At 34.3% G+C, this 13,451-nt stretch overlaps 1 long non-coding RNA gene across 1 annotated transcript; it reads left to right on the plus strand.

Moving 5' to 3' along the window:
- Positions 1-2,798: 2,798 nt before the first annotated feature.
- LOC123988964 lies at positions 2,799-5,073 on the plus strand. Its single transcript, XR_006830342.1, has 3 exons — positions 2,799-3,534; positions 3,608-3,729; positions 3,806-5,073. It is a non-coding gene; the product is annotated as an uncharacterized LOC123988964 (long non-coding RNA).
- The last annotated feature ends 8,378 nt before the right edge of the window (positions 5,074-13,451 follow it).

Genomic DNA, 13,451 nt, shown 5'->3' on the forward strand with positions numbered 1-13,451 from the left:
GATCACTGGGAATAAGAAGAAGATGAAAATAAAATGAAGAAAATAAATATATGGTGAGCATAACGTAGCACCACTAATTGAAATTGAAACTATTGTCTGGAATTATTGAAGTTGCTCAAATTTGCTTGCAGGAACATTCTACACAGCCACGACCTCGAACGCGATTAACAAGCAAAGATGGTGGAGAAACAAAATGATCAGATGGAGGCAATGAACCATAAATAGGGGACTTATAGCAGTCGGCAGGCCAAAAGACAATAAAATAAAGCAACGACAGGTGTGACACAAATAAAATAATCAAGTAAGAGTAGACAGCAATTACAAGAATGGAAATGTAAAGAGAAGAATGAAGGAAGAACAAGGATAAAAGAAGAAAACAAGAAAGAAAAGAAAAGAAAGATCAGTATCGAATGACAATGAAATCAAGGCAAAGTATAGGTGAAATAAAATCATTGAAGTGTATAAATACTGACATCATTAACAGGAACCGTATACCCTCACGACCACTATGATTCCTGAAAAGAACAGAAGAACAAACAAAGCATTGTAGCAGCCCAGAAGAAAATTAGTCACAAAACGGCTCAAATCAGATCAAATCAATGTATAATTTAATCAATCATATCAAATGAATGAATGAATAGTAAATAAATAATGAGAAAATAGAGAAAATGTGCAAAATGTAAAGTGTGTACCGCGTAACAGCATGACCCACATAATGTAACATAATGTAGAAGTAAAACAAATGACTAAATGAATGCAACAAATGAGTTATATTCCAACCAATATAACTGTAGATTATTGTCTCAGCCACTGTAACTTTATAAACCATACGTTACAAATTACAAACTATAAATCAAATTCACAATTCACAATTCGCAAGTTGCAACTGATTTTGTCCATGCAAATGCAAATAGGAGATAAAATTGACAACCAGATAGTGCATAAAGGTAAGTAAATAAAATGACAAATAAACAAACAAGCGTAAACTGCATGGTTCAATCAACACCATACTACTACATAATATAAGAATACAATAAATAAATAAATAAATAAATAGAGAGTTTAAATAATATTTAAATGATGAGATTACAACAGAAGCCACGCGCCCTCAAGCGTTTGCATAGACAAAAGCATTCTACCTACCATATAATACTCGGCCGTTCACTCCGTAACGGTTATCGACAGACAAATTATCTGCCGCGCAGTGGTTGCCCACCACGCGCCAGTTACCCGTTAGACAGTTACCGACTATAGAACTGTCCATCGTGCAGCCGCGCAATCCTAGGAAACCATACTTACCATCAGACTTACCGTCAAAGATAAGTCCGATATACAACGCTATTCGCGAAAGGTAAAGGTAATTATACTGGAAGTAAAGGTAACAAATAAAACTTCAAGACGGGCCAAGGTCAAGAATAAATTTATTAATAAGTAAATCAAAGCTACGATTATCATTTATTATGTAAATCATTTATGTTGTAAATAAAATGAGCTAAAATATATAGATATAAATATGAATATGAATATAAATTATAAAGAAAGTGAACCTACCATAAAGCTAGATTAATAACAATTATGAAATAAATCAACCCGTGCAAAACCCGCAGATTGCGCGGAGTGCAGGACACACTGTGCTAGCACATTATCGTGGTGCAGAAAACAAATTACAAATTGTGCAAATGCACCGAAAATAACAGAAAACCGCCAAGGAAAGAGAGGCCGAGTAAATAAATAAGCTAAACTAAATGAAACAAATAACATAAGACACTTAACCAAATAAATCAAGATGGAAATCAAAATCAAAATCGAGATCAGAATAAAATAAAGATCAACAACGCACGTAGCAACGCATGTAATCGGGCAAATCACATACAACCAATCAAGCAAGCCATTAAATATTATTGACTAATACTAATTTACGGGATAATAAAGTAAAATAAAATAAAATAAAATAAAATAAAATGAATCAAATCAAAATAAGGGATCAAGAAAAGAAAATGGGAAAGTGTAAACTGCAGGCCGTAAAGTGTAATGTGCAAGCAAAATAACCAGCACAATACGCTGTGATATAAAAGAAAAAGAAAATAAAGAATGAGATACCGTGAAGGTATAGTATAGATACAGTGAAGTGAATTTCAAAATAATATAACCATAGATAATATAAACCATAGAATAGACACCTTCAAAGATGTCGGGTGACAGAATATACAGAGATATAACCTTAACCCTAACCCCTAATGTGTCAAAGCAAGGATTGTCAACAGGAAGCAAGAACAGTGTAAGAAGACTCGTTAAGAATGAGAACAAGAACAAGATTACCTACTAAAAAGCCTGATAGCCAACTCAGAAAAAGGAAACAAGCAAGGTAAGATAATAATTGTAACAACGCACCATAAAATGAACAGGAATAGCACAACTTAATAACATGCATATTAATTCCCACAGAAAAGCACACTGTCACCCTGTTATGACAGAACTATAAAATACCAATACCAGAGAGAGATATCATCAATTAACTGAATTAAAGAATATCAAAGAAGAATCAGAATATCCAAGGATATAACAGGCGACAAACAAGGAGGCGACAATAAAATAAAATAAATAGTGATAAACAGTGATAACGCGGCACAAATAATTAAATATAAAATATAAGTATATTGAATATAGAATAACCGCATCAAAGCAAACCATAAATATATTAATTTAATCTACAACACTTTGTACCACCATAAATATAAAATTAAACTAAATCATAACAGTAACTTTAATTCAATTAATTCAGAATGAATGAACAATGACGGAATGAAAGAATGAACGAATTATTAGTGAAGTTATTAATAAAGAAATTAAAGAGAATGAAGTGAATAGGAAGCGTAAAGTATAAAGTGAAAGCCACGACCAGCATAATGTAATAATATAGGGTAAAGCAACGCAGTGTAATATAATGCAATGTAATATAATATAATGTAAAACAAATGATATATAATAAAATAAAGTAGAATATAAAATACAAGAAGTGGACTCAAAATATAACCGTAAAGCTTATTAACTAAATACTCTATTTCTTTACCAAAGTAAATTATATGTTAAATGGTAAATGGTGGATGATAAGTGATCATGTCAATGCAAATGTAAATAATACCAATTATTTCATGACATTTCAAAATAAGGAAATAAACAACACGTAAATAAATCAAATCAAATGTAAACTGTGTAATTCAGTTAAACACTATGCTACTGCATAGTGTAAGAATAAATCAATCAATCAATCAATAAGTAAAGTATTTTAAACTAATATTTAAAATGGTGAAATTAAACAGAACCCGCGCAGCATGAAAGCATTTGAATAGACAAAACCACTCATCATCACAGAAGAATAGCAAAATTAATTAAGATAAATCAAATCAAATCACCAACTTCAACTGATCAGAATGAATAAATGAATGAATAACGAATAATGAATAAGTGAATGAATGAATGAATGAATAAATCAAGGAAGAGAGAAACAGCAGAATACCAGCAAGTACGAGTAAGGTAAAGTAAAATAAACCATTGAAAAGTAAAATTCAGAGATGAGATAACAAAGACAAATGACAATTATTTTCAGCAACCCCTAATGTGCCAAAGCCACGGTGTCAAAACTAGCATGCAAGGACTAGTTAAAAGGAACGACATTGAATAAGAGAACTGAATTGCAACTGAAAAGGAAAAGAAAAGAAAGGAAACAAGGTAAGGTAATGCAACATACTATAAAACAACAGAAATTACCCATACTGGTGACATGACTATTAAATTTAAATTACAGAAACAGCCCACCATCATGGAAGAGCAACATTATGACCAGAGAGAGACGTCATGAATAAATTGAATTAAAGAATATCAAAAGAACATCAAAATGTCCAATGAATATCAAGAATGCACAGGCAAATCAAGAACCAAATCAAGAAGCGATAATGAAATAAAATGAATATCAATAACAGCGATAACGTGTCATAATAAACTGGAATATATAAATATAAATATACTAAAATATAAAATATAGAATAAAGAATAACCATATGGAAACAAATCATAAATATATTAATACAATCTACAGAGCTTTGTACCATCATGAGTTAAAATAAACTAAATCATAATAATTACTTTAATTCAATTCAATTCAGTTCAGAATGAATGGCAGTGATAGAATGAAAGAATGAACAACTGAAACAATGAAGTAATTAATTAAAGATACTAATGAATGAGTTAAATAAGGTAAATAGTTATAAGTCATAAAGTATAAAGTGAAGGTAGTAACCAACATAATGTAAATAATGTAATATCACGTAATATAATGTAAAACATAATGAATTATACTAAAATAGAATACAAAATAAAATACAAGAAGTGAATAAAATATAATACAACCGTACAGATTATTAGCTACAATACTTTATTTCTTTCCCAAAATAGCCCATAAGTTAAATTATAAATTATAAATGGCAAACGATAAACGATGAATGATTATGTCAATGCAAATGCAAATAGGACTTACTATTAAATGTTGTATCAAAATAAAATAACTGAAGCGACAATAATCAAATCAAATATAAAGTACGCAGTTCAATAAACACTGCACCAGTATATAGACTGAATAAATAATTAAATAAATGAGTAAATAAATAAGGATACTTAAATAACAAGGTTATAATAAACCACGCACAATCAAAGCATTTGAATTGACAAAACCACCCATCATCACAGAGAGAGCAAAACCAAAGTAAAATAAAAGTAAAATAAATGTAAAATAAATCATATTCATTAACTTTAATTGATCAGAATGAATGAGTGAATGAATAATGAATGAATGAATATATGGAACCATTAAGAAAGTAAGATTAAGAAAGCTAAAGGTTAAGGAAAATAAAGAAGGTAAGACATGAGTGAAAACAAGAAGCAGGAATGTATCAGAACGAATGAACAATGATAGAATGAAAGAATGAACGACTGAACAGTGAAGTAATCAATTAAAGATATCAAAGAAGAATGAGGTAAATTATAGAGTAAATAATAAGGCATAAAATATAAAGTGAAGACCGTAACCAATATAATGTAAATAATGTAATGAATGTAAAGTAATGTAATGTAATATACTGTAAAACATATGAAATATACTAAATAGAATACAAAATACAAGAAATGAATTCAATAAAATATAACCGTAAAGATTATTAACTACAACACTCTATTCCCTCAGCAAGATAGATTATAAGTTAAATTATAAATACAGACTGGAATACATAAATACATAAGTAAATAAATAATAAGGATACTTAAGTAATAAGATTATAACAAACCACGCACAATCAATCAACACATTTGAATGGACAATACCACCCGTCATCATAAAGAAAGCAAAACTAAGATAGAATAAAATAATAAAATAAATCATATTCACTAACTAACTTTAATTGACCACAATGACTGAGTGAATGAATGAATGAATGGAACGATTAAAGAAATTGAACATTAAGGAAAGGAAAGAAGGTGAATGAATGAAAGCAAGCAAGAAAGCATCAATGTAATACAATATTATAAGTAAAGGAAGGAATGAACACCCACCACCCACCAATAAACCACACAAAACAAACTACACCAAGAGCACAAAAACAATCAATCACTCATCACACGACACCATTAAAACAAGCATACTAAAGCTGAAATAAAACTAAAACAAAACTGAAACTAAAAGAAAACAGTTAATAACACAACCCGGATTGTCCAATTCATTCATTTAAGCATATTACACTGCTGCATCGTTACAAATATAAAATGAAATGAAAATAAAAGAAAATGAAAATGAAATATGACAAAAATGAAATGATAATGAGAAGAACTTGAACTAATCAACGAAACAGCAGTGCAAGTCACGTAAACCATAAACACACATTATACACTGATATAAACCATTGATAACCGATGAGATTCACAAAACAAAGTAAAAGAACAATAAAATAATTTTTAACAGAAAACAAATCCGACTTCGAAATGCACTAAAAAGTGTCAAATAATTTCTATGTCATTTATACCAATATTCCATAACGATTAATAATATCTACTTAATCGTTAAATAGGATACCAAATACATTTCAAAGTTTTCGGAGGCGGCGCAAAATTAAAAACGTTTCCTCTACTAGGAGGATCCTAACTCGGGCGTCGGCAACCTATGATAAATGACCCATTTGATAATTTCAAGTAAACCATATTCAACGGGAATCAACATACCCATTGTGAATTAACTATACTGCAGTTCACGAGTGACCGCACTTAAGGTGATGCGAGCGTCGAGGCCAAACTTCGAATTCCGCGTTGGTAATACAGTCAACGTTTCATCGAAAATTAGGCCGAGCAGAAGCTGATTTCAACGCCACCTCAGTTATCGCATCCAACTAACGACATGCTGTGCTACGTCACTTTTCGCATACACCTAAATGACACGGATGCTACGATAACTATATTATGTACGTAACAGATAAAATATAAAATACGATACTGTACACATGACCTATGAAATATATGAATGTCCTAACTCCTTCAGGCAAATGTTATATATACATTTCTTGTAATATAACATAAGCATGGGAAGAATATTCCTACAAATCGAATGTCTAAAGTTATTTAAAAGAATATAATAAAATGAAATAAATATAACAAAATGAACGAAATATAACATTTATTAAACTAAATATAATCACATAAATGAACAAGAAATATAATAAAATGAACAAGAAATATAATAAAATGAACAAGAAATATAACAAAATGAACAAGAAATATAATAAAATGAACAAGAAATATAACAAAATGAACAAGAAATATAATAAAATGAACAAGAAATATAATAAACTAATAATAATTGAGATTAATAATAGTTCCTCCTCCTCCTCTTCCACCGCGACCGCGGCCGCGGCCGCGACCGCGACCGCGGCCGCGACCCAGATCGCGTGACGGCATTATCTGCCGTCTGAGGCTGTTGTACTGCCTCCGCAATCTCCTGAACCGCAGCCGTTCAATTGTCCTGATTGACTGGAAAAATAAATATTACGTTATTATTCATAAACATTGGATAGAAGAAGGAAGTAACATAGAAACAGGAACGTAAAAAAACGACTTACTATACGCTGCTGCGGTTCATCATCCTGGTATAAATTTTCCAGCGGCGACCGCTGTGTCTGTTCCGTCTGTTGTGTAAAAAAAATTATGTTATTATATATAAATAAATAATATCAAATATGGTACAAACATGAACGTAAAAAAAACGACTTACGATATATCTATCACGTTTCATATCTTCTACTTTGCGTTGTAGATCTAGTATTTGCTGCTGCAGCTGCAGCAGCGGGTCCGACTGCGGTTTCCGCGGCTGCGGCTGCGGCTGCGGCTGCGGCTGCCTTGGTTGCTGCGGCTGCCTTGGTTGCTGCGGCTGCCTTGGTTGCTGCGGCTGCGTCCGCAACCGCAGTTGTTGCACTTGTTGCTGCAGCTGCAGCAGCATTTCTGGCTGAGGTTGTTCATTATCCTCTTTATTTGTGTAGTATCTAAAAAAAAATATATAATGAAATATAAATGGATACAAAAATATATAATGAAATATAAATGGGTGATACTCCGGAAGACAAAAGCGTGAATTTATTAGTGAATGTATGTGTGGCCAACTTCACTGCAACAAATATAACAGACGATTATTCTAATGCAAGAATTCTTTCAGAAACCCTTGCAATAGTCGTCTGTTTCATTGTCTCTTGGACACGCGTGTAGAAAATGCAATTTTCTAACTGTTCTATTTCAGCCTGTAATGAAAGTTTAAAATATGACATTTGTAAAAAATATGTCATGTGTATGCTAAAAATTTCATTCTCGATCGGTCAATGCACTGAGAAGTTACAAGTAATTTATTTCTGAAAATCCTGACTTTTCATGTAAGAAGTCGCAATTCTCTGACCGATCTCGATTAAATTTTTAGCATCCTCATAACATATTTTTTACAAGTGTCATATTTTAAATTTTCATCACAGGCTGAAATGAAAAAGTTAGAAAATTACCTTTCTAGTCGCGTGTCTAAGAGATAATGAAACAGACGACTATTGCAACGATTTCTGCAAGAATTCTTGCAATAATTGTTGGAATAATCGTCTGTTATATTTGTCTAAAAGCATGCACATAACTTCTACGAAACACATAAACCCACTGTATATGGGACAAAGCAAAAAATATTTTTGTTACAAATGGTAATTGTCAATGACACTCGCGAATTAAAGAAAACAAGAAACACTTACTGTCGCCTTTTTCCATTTTACACCGGAACGTTCCGTTCTTCACCCGGAAACTTCAACGACGCCAGTGAAATTGGAAAACGAGAGCGCGTTGGCGTTTCGTTTCTTTTCAGAGCGTTGCCATGGTTGTTGTTGTTATTTATTTCTTTATAACAATAAGGCATCTTCGCATAGAAGCCATACATATATATAAGACGTCTTCGCATAGAAGCCATACATATATATTATTGATAAAATTTCCAAGCATTTGTGATATAAATAACCACAAATGGGAAATAAAAAAATACCAGGAGAAGACTCTCCCTCAAAAAATCTTATAGAAAACTGTAAGTGCTAACAATTTATATATACATTTCAGTAACTTGTGTGAATTGTCCTACATTCGTTTTACTTTGCAGGCGACGGAAAGAATGGGAATCGTCGTTGCCGACGATTCAATCTGATGCAGTTTTGGAAGACAAATATTTCGAAAATAAAGATGCGGGGCGCATCCCAGAATCGAAAAACGTCCTATTCACAAATGAAAATAAAGATGATGCGGGGCGCATCATAGAAAACAAAAACGTCCTTTCCGCAAATGAAAATAAAGATGATGCGGGGCGCATCCCAGAATCGAAAAACGTCCTATTCACAAATGAAAATAAAGATGATGCGGGGCGCATCACAGAAAACAAAAACGTCCTTTCCGCAAATGAAAATAAAGATGATGCGGGGGCGCATCCCAGAATCGAAAAACGTCCTATTCACAAATGAAAATAAAGATGATGCGGGGCGCATCACAGAAAACAAAAACGTCCTTTCCGCAAATGAAAATAAAGATGATGCGGGGCGCATCCCAGAATCGAAAAACGTCCTATTCACAAATGAAAATAAAGATGATGCGGGGCGCATCACAGAAAACAAAAACGTCCTTTCCGCAAGTAAAAATAAAGATGATGCTGGGTGCATCCCAGAATCTGAAAATGTCCTTTTAGCAAATAAAAATGTACAAGTACAAAAATACGTCCTTTCCGCAAGTAAAAATAAATATGATGCTGGGTGCATCCCAGAATCTGAAAATGTCTTTTTTGCAAATAAAAATGTACAAGTACAAAAATACGTCCTTTCCGCAAGTAAAAATAAAGATGATGCGGGGCGCATCACAGAATCTGAAAATGTCCTTTTAGCAAATAAAAATGTACAAGTACAAAACGTCCTGGACGATAGCGACGACAATCTCGTCGTAGACGTCGGACACGAAGATATGGGACGTATTTCTGAAAATGTGCCAGATGGCCGCCGCATTGTTGACGTTCAGTTCTTTTGGAATGAAATACATAGAACGTTCGACAATCATGCGCGAGGTATTGAATGTCATTTTCGCGATTGGAAAATGATCGGTAGTCGCCAGCATGGGTGTCTGACACAGTTTTTCTTCAAGTGCCAAATGTGCAATTACGAAGATACTGTTTGGTCGGAACCTATGAATTCAGATATAATGAATGTAAATGAGGCCACGACGATCGCGACTGTTACAGTCGGAATCGGCTATGCACAATTGGAAGAATTATGCGCCGCCCTGAATATGCCTTGCATGGCTGAAACGACGTACCGGAGGTACCGTGAAAAACTTGTAGATCAGTTTATGAAAAGCGCATGCATACCATGCAGGCAGCAGGTGAAGAAGAAAGACGATTAGCTTTTGAAAAGAATGAAGTCGTCGACGGTATCCCATATATAACTGTCATAGCGGATGGTAGCTGGATGAAAAGATCGTATGGAACGAATTATAATTCACTTTCCGGTGTCGGTGCCCTTGTAGGTTTCCGCACAGGAAAAGTTCTGTTTATCGGCATACGCAATAAATACTGTACAATATGTGATATAGCAGAACGAAAAGCTACATCCCCAAAACATCATAAATGTTATAAAAACTATGATCGTTATGCCAGTTCTAGTAGCATGGAAAGTGATGCTATCGCTGACGGTTTCAAATGCAGCATTGAAATGCATGGCTTGATATATAGAACGGTTGTTGCCGACGGTGATAGTAACGTATATCATACTATTGTAAATAACAGACCTTACCGAGAGCAAAAAGTAACCGTTAAAAAAATTGAGTGTACCAATCACTTACTTCGTAATTTATGTAAAAAGTTGAGACACGTTGCTGAAAAAAAACGCAAACGAAGGGTCACAGAGATCGTGGCTTTGTTGTGTACCGAAATATAATTAAAAAAAATATTTTGAATATTCGTAGAGCTATCGTTTTAGCAGTAAATGCGCGAAAACAAGAAACAGGGCCTCAGCATGTCAAAGCTAGAGAACTTCAGAAGGACATTTTAAGTATCCTAGTCATATATTTGGTGAGCACAAGGAGTGCAATAGTCGCAGCCATACGTGTATGCGTGACGAAAAAAGAGCTGAGAAAAATTACGTTCCATCTTTGAAATTGTACGGTCTGTATATCGAAGTCGAGAAAGCCATACGATTCCTCAGCTGCTATTCGGATAGTTTGTTAATGAATGTGACAAACAATCCCGCAGAAACATTTAATTCAATTATATGCAAAGAGATTGGTGGAAAACGTATTAATTTTGGTGCAAGAGGTTCCTACAATGCTCGAGTTGCAGGAGCTGTTACGCAATACAATACGCAACAAGTACTTACAGAAATGCATAAGAACATGTGTAAAACCGTTCCACCACTAGTACAGAGATTGGAGGAACGGCGGCAGAGAAAAGTTGCGAAAACGAAAGAATTGCGAATGACCCATGGTAAGAGAAGGAAATTTAAGCCGGTGCAAGGAACAGATAAATATTATGGTCCAAACTCGCAAAGACCAGATCTTCCGAGTGATATGCTGCTTCATCTTCGCAAAGAACATTTTGAAAAGCTTGCTGATAATGCAAAAAATCGTACAATAATAGAAACGAATACAAGAGAACAAAACGATTCAGATTTATGGAGAGCTTTAAAAGAGGAAATGCTAACTGCTTCTAATTTTGGAGCAGTATGCCGCATGAGACAAACAACGTCCCTGCGCAGCAATGGTGAAAAACATTTATATGCCTCCACCTGTCGATACCGCTGCTATGAAATACGGCCGCGATAAAGAACACATTGCAAGAAAAGACGTAGCGAACGTAATGAAAACAAGAATTCGAACTTGTGGATTGTTCATTGATCGCAACATTCCATACTTGGGTGCATCTCCTGATGGACTTATCGACGATGACGGTTTACTTGAAACTGAAATGCCCACAATCTGCTGAGAATTTGACAGCGATAGACGCAATAGAAACAATACGTCACTTACGAAACATCTTCGATAAGAGAGATATAGAAGAAATGAATAGGAAGCACCAGTATTTCTACCAAGTACAAGGTCAGTTGCATATAACGCACAGAAGTACTGTATTTTCGCTATCTGGACACCTAAAAGCAAACATATGATCTACGTAAATAGAGACGACGCGTTTTGGACAAATCATATGGAACCTTTCCTAACGCGTTTCTACGAAGAATGCATGCTTCCGGAAATATTGGACAGCCGCCACAATAGACACATGCCTATTAGAAATCCAGAATACATACTTCGGGCAAAAGAAGACGCATCGATTCAAAAATCTAGTAGAAAAATCGCAAAAAAGCGTACATATGAAAACATGATACAGAACAGTGTTGAAGCATCAAATATGACCGTTGAAGCAGTAAATAGCGAGTGTGTCATTGTCAGTCATTCCGACCAAGAAGAAAACTTCAAAGATGATGATGTAGGATACTATATATTGGAGACTGCTGTTTCTTCCGTAACTGACGTACAGAAAAATGTACTGCCTGTACACAGTAAATTAAACGATGAATCGTTAGATCGATTTTTGCGTGTCGTCAGAGAAACTACTCCTTTTGAAACACAAAGTGTCCTATACTTACAGTTTACAAAATTTATCAAGCCCTGCTGTAGTGACAAAAGCGTGCAAATAATTGGAGGCAACTGTTCTGATCACTGGCGAAGTATCTATTTCGACGGCCGCAAACTCCATGTATACGACAGTTTACCTGGCAGTGCATACGACAAGCTCGCAGAGGAAGAAAAAAAAATATATTGCATTACGATTTCCTCATATTCGCAAAAAGGATATACTTTTTGAAAGGGTTCAGGCGCAACCAGATTGTTACAGTTGTGGTGTATACGCGGCGACATACATCACTACTATAAGGTTTGGGTGGAAACCCTTGCTTAGAAAACTATTCCCATGACGTACAGCGCCTGAGACGTCACTTTGTGAATATTATTGAAAATAATATACTCTTGCCCTTCCCGACAAAATAAGAGAAAAATAATATATGCACTGTTGGAGCATAGGTATACATACACTACAATCTCGGTTAGTGCATTCGGAACTGAATGCGAACTCGAACCGTGTACAGAACACGTTTAGCGAATGAGTTCGGCTCACGTTTGATGAACCGTGTAGAGAACACGTTTAAAGAATGAGTTCGGCTCGCGTTTGATGTGGTGGCAGCCGCGAATCGACCCACAGAGAGTACAGGAAAAAAAAAAGTTTTACCTGTATACGTGTGAGACAATACTAACGCAATCAAAAATAAAACCTTTTTATTTGAAAATGTTACTAACGAGTAAAGGTTTCGTTCACAAATGCATATACGAGACTTCAAGAAATGTGTATGTACTGAAATTCAATTAGAAGTGAATATTATTGATGTGTGGGTTAGAATTCGACTGCCGTAAAGCGGCCGGCGATGTTTTTTTTAAATAATAATAAAGAAGTATAAAAACAAGTTGTAAGAAATGAACAAAAAGCCAAATAAGTATGATATATCTTATTTATTATTACGGCCGCCGGATTACATATATACCCTAACCTTTACTTGTAATTGAGTTTGAATAGTAGACATTTCTTGGAGTCTGGTATATGCAATTGTGAACGAAACCTTTACTCTCGCTCGACCCTTGTTTCTAAACAGAAAAAATGGCAAACAATCTGACGCATATGTATGCTGTAACAGATCGACAACTACATATAAACCAAATTGAATGCATCTATATCGGCAACTTTTTGCGAATATCTCTGAAACTAAGCGAGAACGCTCATTATATGTATAATAATTTTATAACATATCCAAAAATCATCGAAA

Source organism: Osmia bicornis, unplaced genomic scaffold (genome assembly GCF_907164935.1).
Source record: "Osmia bicornis bicornis unplaced genomic scaffold, iOsmBic2.1, whole genome shotgun sequence".
Lineage (NCBI taxonomy): Eukaryota > Metazoa > Arthropoda > Insecta > Hymenoptera > Megachilidae > Osmia > Osmia bicornis.